This window comes from Tursiops truncatus, chromosome 4 (assembly GCF_011762595.2).
Source record: "Tursiops truncatus isolate mTurTru1 chromosome 4, mTurTru1.mat.Y, whole genome shotgun sequence".
Taxonomy (NCBI): Eukaryota; Metazoa; Chordata; class Mammalia; order Artiodactyla; family Delphinidae; genus Tursiops; species Tursiops truncatus.
The window spans coordinates 105,162,684-105,175,550 of record NC_047037.1 but is presented as its reverse complement, the minus strand read 5'-3'; the positions used below and the strand labels follow the sequence as shown (position 1 = coordinate 105,175,550).

Genomic DNA, 12,867 nt, shown 5'->3' with positions numbered 1-12,867 from the left:
GCTGAATAACATCCCTGTGTGTGTGCATTTATATATGTGAACAAATATGATATATAGAGGCATTGTCAATCTCCACATTTATGTTAACTTTTCTTGAATGTACATTAATAAAAATAACAGGACAGACAACTTTATATTAACATCTAATGTGGTTTGGGACATCTTTTAGCATATTCCATTAACTAATGACTTTATATAGAGGCTGTTAACTCTGTATTATAAATGATTATATAATAAATACTAGATTAAGTACTTCTATTTTCATATCCACAAAAGGCAAAATGATTTAAAATAAGTCATAGACTACCTTAAAACATCATAAATTTTTTGTGAGATCATTCACAAATACTGTATGGAACATGGCAAAAATAAGAGATGGTATTATGTTGTTTTTGATGAAAAATACCCTTGCCTGAGCACAAATGAAATGATCTTTTTTTCCTTTGCAGCACAATAAAAGCATGTACTAGATACAAGTGAATCAACACAGCTGGTTGATGGCATTATGATTAGGAATGCACTAGTTTGGGTAAAATAAGAACTGGCCTGAATCTTTGCCCAAAGCTTAAACTGAAATGACCCTGAAAGAAGTTAAAATATTTTGCCAAACTTCTTTTTTTTCCCTCTAATTTCACATGTCCTGTTTCTATAATGAAAGATTGGGGGCATCCTATTTCTTGACTCACTTAAGAAAGGAATTCTAAAATAAAAATAACCAAATATACAAGTATAGAACAAGATGTATGCCAAATTTTAATAACCCAAATTTAAACCCCCAAACTGAGTAAAAATAAATTTTATTTTTTAAGTGAATTCCCTCTTGGGTTCTTTTTCTCAAGTAAACATTAAAAGAATACAAACCAATATATGTTTAATTTTCCACAAGATTTTTGAGGAAGGGTATTGAATATTTTATTGCATGTTGATATATACTTTGTGGTGTTTCATGTTTCAGTGATCATTATTGCACTGTTCTGTTGGGTCATATTCTGAATAAACTTAAATTTATAGCTGTCCACTTATAAATTTATATAGCTGTCCATTCTGCAGTACGTGTTAAAGTATAGGTAAGGCTACTAATGAAAAAGAATATGTTTCAAGGATGCACATTATTGTCAGAAATTGAGTCCTCAAAAGTAGAACTAATATGAGTCACAGATAAGCACTCTAGAGGAATCATAACTCCCAAATGTCCTTGCCTTCTCAGAAAAATGCAGATATCACTATTAATGTTCTAACACTGACACCTGCATTGCCTTTTCCTTAATCTGGGTCTCAGTAATAAATCATAAGCCGGGTCATAACAGTTTAGTGTTCTTCCACCTACTGACTCAGACTATCATCACATGATTTAAAGCCAATCAGCAGTTGTTGAAGACACATATTTTATTTATTTATTTTTATTTATATTGGAATACAGTTGATTTACAATGTTGTTTTAGTTTCAGCTGTACAGCAAATGATTCAGTTATATATATACAATACCAGATTCTTTTCCCATAAATGTTATTACAGAATATTGAGTAGAGTTCCCTGTGCTATACAGTAGGTCCTTGTTGATTACCTATTTTATTTATAGAAGTGTGTATATGTTAATCTCAAACTCCTAATTTAAAAAATTGAACATAGACAACCTCTAAGGGGCATATTACTCACTGGAACACAGCAAGCTGAAAAAATAGAATACTGTCTTCCTTTGGGGAAAGTGGCCAGCAGTATCCTAGAAGGGAGAATGAAAAGAGAAAATGTTTAATGAACGAAAAATGAGAAGGGAGAAAGTTGGGTCAGAGGAAACAAAGAGACTAAGAAGGAAAAAGCAAAAAAAAAAAAAAAAAAAAAAGGGACAGAAGAAGAGAAGAAAAGAGGAAAAAGGGTGGAAGGGTGATGATATAAGGAAGAAAAAAACAGGGTGAAGAGTAATGGGTAAGAAGCAAAAAGTAAAAGGGAAGGAAGAGCAAGAGAAGATAAGTGAGGGAGAAATAGGAAGAGGGAATAAGTGGTAGTGGTTTCTCTCTAGCTTCCTTTATTTTTTGTTAATATCTGTTTAAGGCTGATCTGAGGAGACCTCCCTGTTCCTCATAATCTAGGTCCCAGGCATGCAGGGCAAGGCTTCCCTCAGGACTTTCTTTATGTGTGCCCTGCCACATACAGATCACCACGTGGAGATACTTTCAACAATCTCTTCAAACCAAACTTCTACCATTATTTCATCTTTTGTGAACAATAAAATTCAAACTTAGTTACAAATGAATTAGGATGTTGAAGAAATAATAGGCATTGCCAATAACTACTTAACGAAAATTAACTCAAGTACTATGTTGATTTCAGAAGATAAATTAATTTTTTAAAAGAGCCTTATCCTAAGGAATTAAGATCAAATATTCCTATGGTCTTCAATCTCTTTAAAAAACATCTTTAATTCATTGGCCCTTCTTCAAATTCATCATCGAATTGCTTGAAACTTTCTCTACTGTAAAATTGTTATATAATCACAGATATATATATAGTTTCCTTCTTTGTCCAGGCTCCTGGCCAGAGTTCCTAAAAGCCTTGTAATTTCCTAAGTGATTCTTAAGTGTAGTTTACTAATTTCCTAAGAGCAATAGGAGTATATTTTGTCATAATATTTGGTTTTCGGCTCCAGTTCCTGAAACAGCTCCAGAGCAATAGAAATGGAATGAGCATCTTATGTTATTCATAACACATGCCAACTCAGATGAAAGGCACCTCAGTTTATGTTAATGCGGTGACTTTTGGAAAGCCCCTAAGTCTGAGGGGCGAAATGCCAGGGGAACCGACTTGTGTTATCAGAGTTGGAACTTTCAGCCCAACCCCAAGCTCCAGAGAGAGGAGAGTGGCTGGAGGTTGAGTTGATCATTAATGGATAATGATTTAATCAGTCGTGCCTAGGTAATGAAGCCTCTGTAAAAAACCCTAACCACAGGGATTTAGAGAGCTTCTGGGTTGGGGAACACATGGAGGTGTGGGAAGGGTGGCTTGTCCAGGGAGGACATAAATGCACATCACCTCTTGCTATATACCTTATCCTGTGTATCTCTGTATTTGCCTGTTCATTTTTATCCTGTAATATATTCTTGGTTATAAATCAGTAATAGTAAAGTGCTTTCCTGAGTTCAGTGAGCCATTCTAGCAAACTACAGAACCTGTGGAGGGGCTTGTGGGAACCTCCAATTTATAACTGCTTGATCAGAAATACAGAGAACAACCTGAAAATTGTGATCAGTGTCTGAAGGTGGGGTGGGGAAGTCTTATGGTGCTGAGCCCTTAACTTGTGGAGTCTTCACCAACTCCAAACAGTGTCAGAATTGGGGACACCGAGTTAGTGTTCATCCAGAATTGGAGAATTGCTTGGTGTGGAGAAAACCATGCATCTGGTGTCAGAAGTGAAGTGTAGTAGAGTACAGAAAACATGAGTTTTTCCATTTATCTACCTTGACTTCTTGTCCTAAAGATGGTTCTTCTCTTTCCTTTCTCCTGAAGTCTCTGAAATGCTGGTTTTGTGGTAAACAGTATTTACTCAGCCACATCACAGAACATATGCAGCCTCATTTTGCTTCAACTCAAACCCAGCTCTCCCTGTAGCATTCTTTATTTTGGTCCTTTTAGAGGAAGGCTACTTATCTTCCAGTGAAATTGATTCAAAAGTGGAAGGGGGAGTCAAAAGTCTTTGGGCTTTTAGCTATTATTTCTTGCCTGCTTATAAAGTGCCCTCCTTCTTTGTAACTCATGCCCTCTGCATATGCTAATCTCCTTTATACTAGGGTATTCCAACACACCTTTAAGGACTGAAAAACTTTGATTTCTGTTCTTGAGAGAGATTAGGGAGTCTGTGGGGTTAACCAATCTAGCTCCCTCAGTCCTCATCCTCAGTCATTGTGCTCTGCATGAACAACCTGGTACAGAAACTGAATCATTCATCTTGACATAGGGGCCACAATACCACTGCACTGAAATAATATTTTGAATATTTTCATGTTTCTGCATCAATGGAGCTTTTGGAACAAAGATTGCTGGACGCACAGTTAGAGGAATGTTTGAAAGGAAAACAAATCTTGAAAATTAAAGACAGAATGAAAGGGTTCAGAACATGCCACCTTAAAATATGCCAATTTGGCATATTGACTTTTTTGAGCTAAAGGTACTTAGAAAACAGCAGATGCCCCAAAAAAGCATCTGACATCCACTTTTCTTCTTGAAAAGAGAGATGAAATTTCCATGTGAAAGATGCCCTTCCTGAACCTGGAGGAAAAGAACATTCTTTTTTTTTTTTTTTTTTTTTTTTTTTTTTTTGCGGTACGCGGGCCTCTCACTGCCGTGGCCTCTCCCGTTGCAGAGCACAGGCTCTGGACACGCAGTTTCAGTGGCCATGGCTCTCGGGCCTAGCCGGACCAGGGCACGAACCCGTGTCCCCTGCATTGGCAGGTGGACTCTCAACCACTGCGCCACCAGGGAAGCCCAAAAAGAGAATATTCTTATCACCAGGAAAGGGGGGTTGAGGCTGAGAAGAATCTGTACAAACACACTTTGTTAAGATAACCCTTATCTTCCTTTAGCCTCCCCAAATATTTTGCTGTTTCACCATTACTTCTCTTTGTTCAACCTAGTATTAAGTACTTAGACCTAAGCACTGTTTGGGCATTCATTTTCCTGTGAAGGCTTCCATGTATATGTAAAAATAAAATACGTATGCTTTTTTCCTATTAATCACTCTTATGTCAACTTAATTCTTAAGCTCAGCCAGACACCCTAAGTGGGTAGAGACAAAATTTTGCTTCCCCTACAAGACTTTCAGAGAGATTTAGAGACAACTCCCCTGGACCACTTATTTACATATCAAGTGAGAATACCTAGGAACTTTTACCTCCTTTCCCCAGACAGGGTTCCTTTGCATTCCAAACCAAAGGTCATTCTCTCTTCAGAGAGGAGAAGAGGTAAATGTGCCAGCTGCCCTCGATAATCTCCAGCACTTGTAATTTCAGACATCCTCTCCTGTGGTATTAACAAGAAGGATGTATCTGACTCTCACTGCATTCCCCCTTGGGGAATTAGGGCATAGAAAATTTGTGCTAAGATTGCTGTGTGAGTAAATAATCAGTCTGTGTTCTGATCCAGGAAACTTGTGTTTTCTGTCAGGATAAATAAATTTAGATATAAAAACTTAATGCACATTTCTTCTTTAGCTATGTGGAAACATCCTAGACCTTTATCCCTTCATTCTCTCTGCAATCCTGCAGATCAACTCTGATTTCACATTCTTTTCTTCAAGTTCTATTATTTTTAGCTCTCAATTACTTTCTAATTTTCACATAAAATAGAGATCACCAAGAAGAATCTCTAGTTTCCTGCCTCTTGTCTATCAAAGTCTTTTATTTGCATGAATCTCAAAAGTTGAGACTCATCATATATTACTCCTTCCGCTAACACATCCAATTCATTTTATACCTTATTGACTCTACCTTCTAAATATGTCTTGAAACTTTTTTTTTTCCTCCTTAACACCTTGGTTACCACTCTTGGCTTAGTTTAGACCCACATCATTATTGAATGGCATTAGTGAAACACACACCTTAAAGTAAAATTGAGCTGATGCTGAACAGAATGCCTGGAGTGGGAGGGCAAATTGCTCTTTAAAACTGTACTTTTGGGGACTTCCCTGGCCGTCGAATGGTTAAGACTCCACACTTCCAATGCAGGTGGTGTGGGTTCTATCCTTGGTCAGGAAACTAAGATTCCCCATGCCAGGGGGCATGGCCAAAAATAAATAAATACAAAAGTAAAATAAAACTGAGCTTTTTTTCAAACAATTACTTTTTAATAGAATAACAAATACTGAAATTGCTCTGAATACATTTTTTATATTTATCTGTTCTAAATATGTACTTAGCACTAGATGGATTTAATCAAAATATCTGTGGGTTTTTTTTAAGCTCTTGATTATTTTATGGTAAACCAGCAGACTTACTTATATTTTGTGGTTCTAGAATTTTTGATGCCAATTACTTTATGAAGATAGTTCTTATTTTACCCTGTTGCTGATTAACATACTAGAACTTGTTTACCATTTAGTAATATATTTGATAGTTAGTAAAAAAACAAACTTTAAATATATTGCAGAATAATGCAAAAATCCAAATCTTGGGTAATTCACATTTATCTCACAGAGCATATTAAACTGAATATAGCAATTTAGTTTTAGAATCCAGAAAAATAATATAAAAATTACAATATTTTTCTAGATGTTTATCTTCACAAATATTGGATTTATTTCAATGGTTCTAAATCCAATAGCAGAAAGGTAATGATATTTGCCTTGATATGTTTTATGTGTTGTTGAGGATAAAATGATATTTTCCAACACAAACACATAATAAATGATGATTATGAGTAAATAAAAGATCTTTTCATTCTTCTGATTCTCTTCATAGCTGTAGAGTACATCTGCAGCTGAGTCTGAAAGTAAGGTCTGGAGAAATAAGTGAGTTTGTAATAATGTATAAGGACAAGACTTCTTGGACATTCAAGAGGGAGAAGGAGAGGAAAAGAGTTTTAGAGGGAAGAAATAGGAGAAGCCGAAAAAGTGATGTGATTGGGATGTGTGATTGGGATCCTTTGTGGTGAAAAGACAAAAAAAAATTCTAGTGTTGGAGCACATAGGAAAGGCTTTTTAAGTAGTTAATGTCTGATATTTCTTTTGAAATTGTCTTATTTTTGCAATCTAAACTCCTTTTACCAATGGAAGTCCTGAACAAGATCTATTACAAACACAGTTCTTTGTGTGATCTTTGAGTGTGTTTGGAAATTTAGAAAATGACCTAATTCCATGTGTGGTTGGATAAAGTGAGGAGTACAAATAGCATCCATAAGAAGGAGAGGCAATCTATAAGTGAAATAAATTATACAAAGCAAGATCTCAGAAACTTCAGTGATAGATTCACAGCTCTAATGAAGAGTATTTTAAACTTCTTCGGGTTTAGTCTACCTTTCATAGATCAGTAGGGCAAAGATAAGCCAATTGACATCTGAGTTAGTTATACAGGAATGTAAAGTATACACTTTCAGCTGCAAATATAATTATTCATCTTTCATTCATTTAATAATTCATTCAACAAATATCTACTGAACATTCACTGTGTACTGAACATTCACTGGATGCTGGCCTAAAGATTGTGAACAAAAAGCTAGTTAAAACAATACCCTGGCCATCAAGATCTCACAGGGATACAAGCATGACGAAAAACAGTTGTAATGTGTGTTGGTTCCTAAAACAGACATGCACAGGGCTAGAGGAGCTCGGAAGAGGAAAAAAATCTAACTTGGAAAAATCAGAGAAGGTTTCAGACGTATTAGCCTTTGAATTAAGTAGTGAACAATTATTAGGAATTCTTTAAGAACAGAAAGGTACGAAGGACAATCCAAAAAGAAGTAATATGTGCAAAAATACAGAGGTATAAAAAGCAGTGGTATGTTCAAGATAACCTAGAAGTGTCCAGAGTAAGTGTGCACATGGTACAAGACGGCAGGTAACCTTGTAAATCACCCAATAGAAATGTAATGCAGACCACATATATAATGTTAAGTTTTCTAGAAGCCATATTCAAAAAGTAAAAAGAAATGGTAAAATCAGTTTTACTAATATGTTTTATTCACCTGATATTTCAAAGATATTATCATTTCAACATGGAATTAGTGTAAAATTATCAATGAAATATTTTGCATTAAAAAATGTCATTAAAGTTCGGAATGTTATCTATATTTACAGTGCATCTCAATGCAGACAAGTCACATTTCTGTGCCCATCAGATGCACGGTGGAGTGATCACTTTATTGGATGGTGTACCTCTAAAATTAGATTGATTGTTGCATGACAACAATCAATCTAAGTAACGTAGAGATTCATTTTAAAAGAAAAGTCATTCTCAGGAGTCTTACATTGTGGACAAACCACTTCTATTCTGTTTAATTTTATATTTATTGTAATGTTACTACTTAAATACATGCAAGTATGAATCTAGTGATAAATTTCTCAAGCTTATAGCTCTTATACATTTATAAGATCCACACAGATGTAAATTCATGTAAGCCACTTAAATGCTAATAATCAACATAAATTTCATACGATGAGTAATATAATTTCCTTAATGTGTCAAACATGAATAAAAACTTGGCTGCTCTGAGCATGTTCTTTTAAGTTCAACATGTTGTACACTAATTTAAACTACTACAAAACCTTTGCTAGTGTACTGCATAATGATATTATTTGTTATTTCAAAGCAAGAGTGGATCTTTTTCTTTTTAGATTCCACATATAAATGAGATCATACCGTATTTGTCTTTCTCTGTCTGACTTATTTCACTTAGCATAATAGTGTCCTCCAGATCTATCCATGTTGTCACAAATGGCAAGATTTCATTCTTTTTTATGGCTGAATATAATATTCCATTGTGTGTGTGTGTGTGTGTATATACACACACACACACACACACACACACACACACACACTACATTTTCTTTATCCATTCATCCATCAATGAACACTTAAGTTCTTTTCATAGCTTGCCTATTGTAAATATTGCTGCAATGAACATGGGGATGTATATCTTTCTGAATTAGTGTTTTCATTTTCTTCAGTAAGTGGATCTTTATCATATTGAGTCACCATTATTCTTTAATTTGTTGACCTGAAAATTAAAATAGTTTAAAGTGGTGTCAATGTGATTTAAAAAACAAACTCAACCAATGAATTCCTTGGTCAGTTCTTGGTTATAAGGCAGGTTATTCAGATAGTTCAGATATATTGAGTGTTTTAGGTGCTGTCAAAATGAAAACAGAATATTTTTAAACATGCTACAGAACCTGTGAATTCTCTGAATTTAGTTTACAGATGGTCCTGTTTGAGAAATTTTGCTGTTGCCACATTAGAATGTTACTGTGATATCTAAAATGTTAATAGGGAATCATTTAAAGTCTCTAGGGATTTACAAAGTAAACTTCAGGTTTTAAAAAGAGAAGTTCCTGTGAGTGTAGATAGATGTTGTACTTGTGTGTAAGAAGTATGATTCTAAACTCAGAAGGTTTTGGGTTGAGAAACATAACAATTTAAATATCCTTATTTACTGTGGAAAGAAAACACAGTTAAAATGTTATTCAAACCATTTTTTGATATCTTCTTTGGAATTGCCTTAAAAATGACTTAGAATTATATAAGCAAATCAATTCCATTATGTTATAATCCCCAAAATTTTATTACTGAGTTATCTTCAAAAATGAAACTGCCCCACCACTGAGCATGTTCAGCAGAGGAGTGAAGTTTGAATAGGTCCTTGGCCTGCCTGGGGTACTACACTGAGAAAAAAATATTCACAGTGTTCACTTGAATATACATGACCAGAAGCACTTGTTTTTTTCTATGCTAACACAGTTCGGTAGCCATAGTTTGAGTTTTCTTCATTTCTGCTTTTGTATGTAATAACTTAGTAGTAGCTCTTTTTTCAAATATCTGAATCTCACTTGGTATTTAAAAAGTCTGTTATCAGCTCCACCCTCTGTGATATTAGTGAGCTAATTATATTTGATTATATTTATATTATTTGTTCATAAAAAGATGTCTGGAAAACTGTATTAGTAGTTCTTATATTGACTTGCTAAATATTTAAGAGTAAGTTGACATATTCTTTTTGTGCATATATGTGTGAGCATGAATTTAATTAGATATACATCCATTCAGAAATGATATATTAAACTTATTTGGTTTTAGATGTTATTTAGAAACTTACATATGTTATTAAATAACATTACTGAAAAATTCACAATATCCATGATAAAATGCTAAATATTACAAAGATCATTTTCTGAATATCATACTGATTGTACATTCAACAAAAACAATTTTCTCAAAGGTTTGTTTCTCAAAAGCCGTACCCAGTTGAGGAAAAAAAAAATGATTACAAAGGCTCAGTGTACCAAACAAATCAACGATATATCCATGTGTGCTTTATGGCCTTTTAATTCCTTAGTATATTAATTTGTGTTTTATGAAAAAAGGGTTAGATACTCAAATAAGTTTACAAAATCATGGATTAAACCCAGTTATATAGGTTACTTTAATACTGACTGTCTCCCTGTCTACCACGTAATAATTTGCTTTGTGACTTTCTGATAGGAAGCTATACCTGCAGAGGTATGCAAAGGTTTCTGACCAAGCTACAACTTTCTCTACAGGACCATATATCTAGATAACTAACTAAAAATAAGAAAATGTCTAGTTTTTTTTTAAGTTATAGCATTGCAGTTAGATGCTGATAGGAATATTTACTGCATAGGTAGGAGGTTTTCTTCAGTTTTTACACATTTTTGTGTTCCTGCCAATGACAAACACATAAATTAGATTAAAATTGATTATACTGAAATACTTATATTTTGTTTTATAAGACATTGTATAAATTCATGTTGCAACTATCATTAAATAGTGACCTAAATATAATTAAGAAGTCCTCAGCAAAAGTATCTAGTCTTAATGATAAAATTAGCCTATTTACTATTGACTGAGAATATTTATGCTTTGGACTATAAATGACTGATTTTAATAGGTAAACATAACTCTTTATGATAACTGAGATCATTTTATTGCATATTTTAGGAAATGGGTTTACATTTTTCTTTAGGTTGATTTTCTAAATCTCCTAGTTTTCTGTCCTTTAATGCATTTCAAAAAATTTGTTTTGAGTCTGATAGAACTGGACCATTCATCCATTCATTCAAGAAATATTTATTGAAAACCTGTTTCCAATCATGTTCTAGATGGGGGACCATATACTAAATTTTAAACTTTCATAATATTATGAAAGGCATATTATAGTATATAAATATGCAAATAAATAAATCTAATATATTTCTCATGGTGCTAAGTGCTTTGGAGAAAGGTAAAGCAAAGGAGGGAACTAGGAAATACTAGGGTGAGGAACAGATTTACAATGTTAAATAGAGTTGTCAAGGAAGTTGTCAATCAGAAGGTAGAATTTTGTAGAATTTTTACAAAGTACTGGGATGGATAAGAAAGCAAGCATTTATGTGTCCATGTAGTGGAAAAATATTCCAGGCAGAAGAAAAAGCAAGCACAAAGGCACTCAGGAGGGAGTTTGTCTAGTGTGTTCAATAAGTAGCAGGGCATGAACTGAATGAGGGGGGAGGATAGAAGGTGATGAGGTCAGAAAAGTAATAAAAAGAAAAACATATCATGTAGGGCCCCCTAGGTCATTTTAAGAACCTTCACTTTTACTATAAGTGATTTGGGAAAAAATTGGAGGGTTTGGGACAAAGAAATAATATGATCTGACTTATTTTTAAAGAACACTCTGAACTGTGTTGAGATAAGCAGTAGGGGAGAAAAGAGGAACAGAAATATAAGTTGGAAGCTACTGCAAAAATCCAGATAAATAATAATGATGGTGTGAGCTAGGGTATTCATGGTGGAGACAGTGTGAAATGGTCAGTTTCTGAACATGCTTGAAAGTAAAGAGAATAGTATTTTCTGACAGACTGGCTGTGGGATGTGACCACAGGGTTTTAGCTTAATCACTTAATTGAAGAGTGGAGGAAGAGAATGTGGAAGGGCAAGTGTGAGAAGACTATGGGACTTCTAAAAAAGATATTGATAACTGGAGCATTTAATATGGAGTTCAGAGGAGAGGTCTGAACTAGGAATGTATATCTGGGATTGTCAGCATGGAAATGGGTCTTAAGTTAGTGGGACTGAATGAGATAACCAAGGAAATGAGCAAAGACAGAGAAGAAAAGAGGAGCAAGGACTAATCCCTAAGGCTCTTCGAATTAGCAAGACAGGAGAATGGAAAAGGATATCAAGAAAGCTAGTGGGAAGAATTAGCCAGTAAGGTAGGATGAAACTAGGAGGATAATATGGAAGCAAAGTCAAGAGTATATCAAGATATGCCAAGTCAGATGAGAAATGAGGACTCATCATTGATAGCTGACTTTGATAAGAGTAATCTTGAGTAATGTGGTAGTGGCAACAGGCTGAATGGAGGGGGTGAGCTCAAGGGAAAATGGAAGGAGGGAAATAGAGAAGCACTCAAGGACCAAAACATTAAAAGGTTTGCTGTAAAAATAGGGCAGGGAAATGAGCTATTGTCAGGAGAGGATATGGATCCAAGAAATTTGATTTTTTTGGAAGATGGGAGGAGTTACTACTGATATGGTAGTAGAAATAATTTAGCAAGAGAAATGCTGAAGCTGTGTTCCTATGTAGATGAGAAAGAACAAAACACAATGCATATGAGGAAGATTGATTTTAGCACATAAGTCATCCATAGTAATAGAAGGGAAAGAACACGGGTTAGGGAGTTTGGTTACAGTTGGTGGAAATTCCTTCCTGATTGCTCCTTTTTTCTTGTTCAAATAGAAAGCAAGGTTATCAGCCAGGAGGAAGGACTGGGGAGATAAAGGTCTGAAGAAAAAGAGGAAAGAAAATAGCTTTCTGGGAGCATGGGGTATTAACTGAATTTAGGGAAATGCATTTTGATTACTTGGCATCACTAAAGAGCATGCTTGATGTTTGTGATTATGAACTTAAAGAGACACTGGTCACCATGATTGGCTGTTTCTGTCTAGCCATGTTCAGCTATATGGTACAAGTGTGGAATAAGCAGGGAGTTGTATTACCTAGAGGCAAGGTTTTTTTTTTTTAACATCTTTATTGGAGTATAATTGCTTTACAATGCTGTGTTTCTGCTGTATAACAAAGTGAATCAGCTATATGCATACGTATATCCCCATATCCCCTCTCTCTTGTGTCTCCCTCCCACCCTCCCTATCCCACCCCTCTAGGTGGT

General features: G+C 34.7%; 1 long non-coding RNA gene across 1 annotated transcript in view; it reads right to left on the bottom strand.

Moving 5' to 3' along the window:
- Nucleotides 1–1,396: 1,396 nt before the first annotated feature.
- Nucleotides 1,397–12,867, bottom strand: part of LOC141278493 (uncharacterized) — a 341,470-nt gene continuing 329,999 nt past the window's right edge. The window contains exon 4 of the long non-coding RNA XR_012331252.1: nucleotides 1,397–1,720. This is a non-coding gene — a long non-coding RNA (uncharacterized lncRNA). The remainder of the gene's footprint in view (nucleotides 1,721–12,867) is intronic.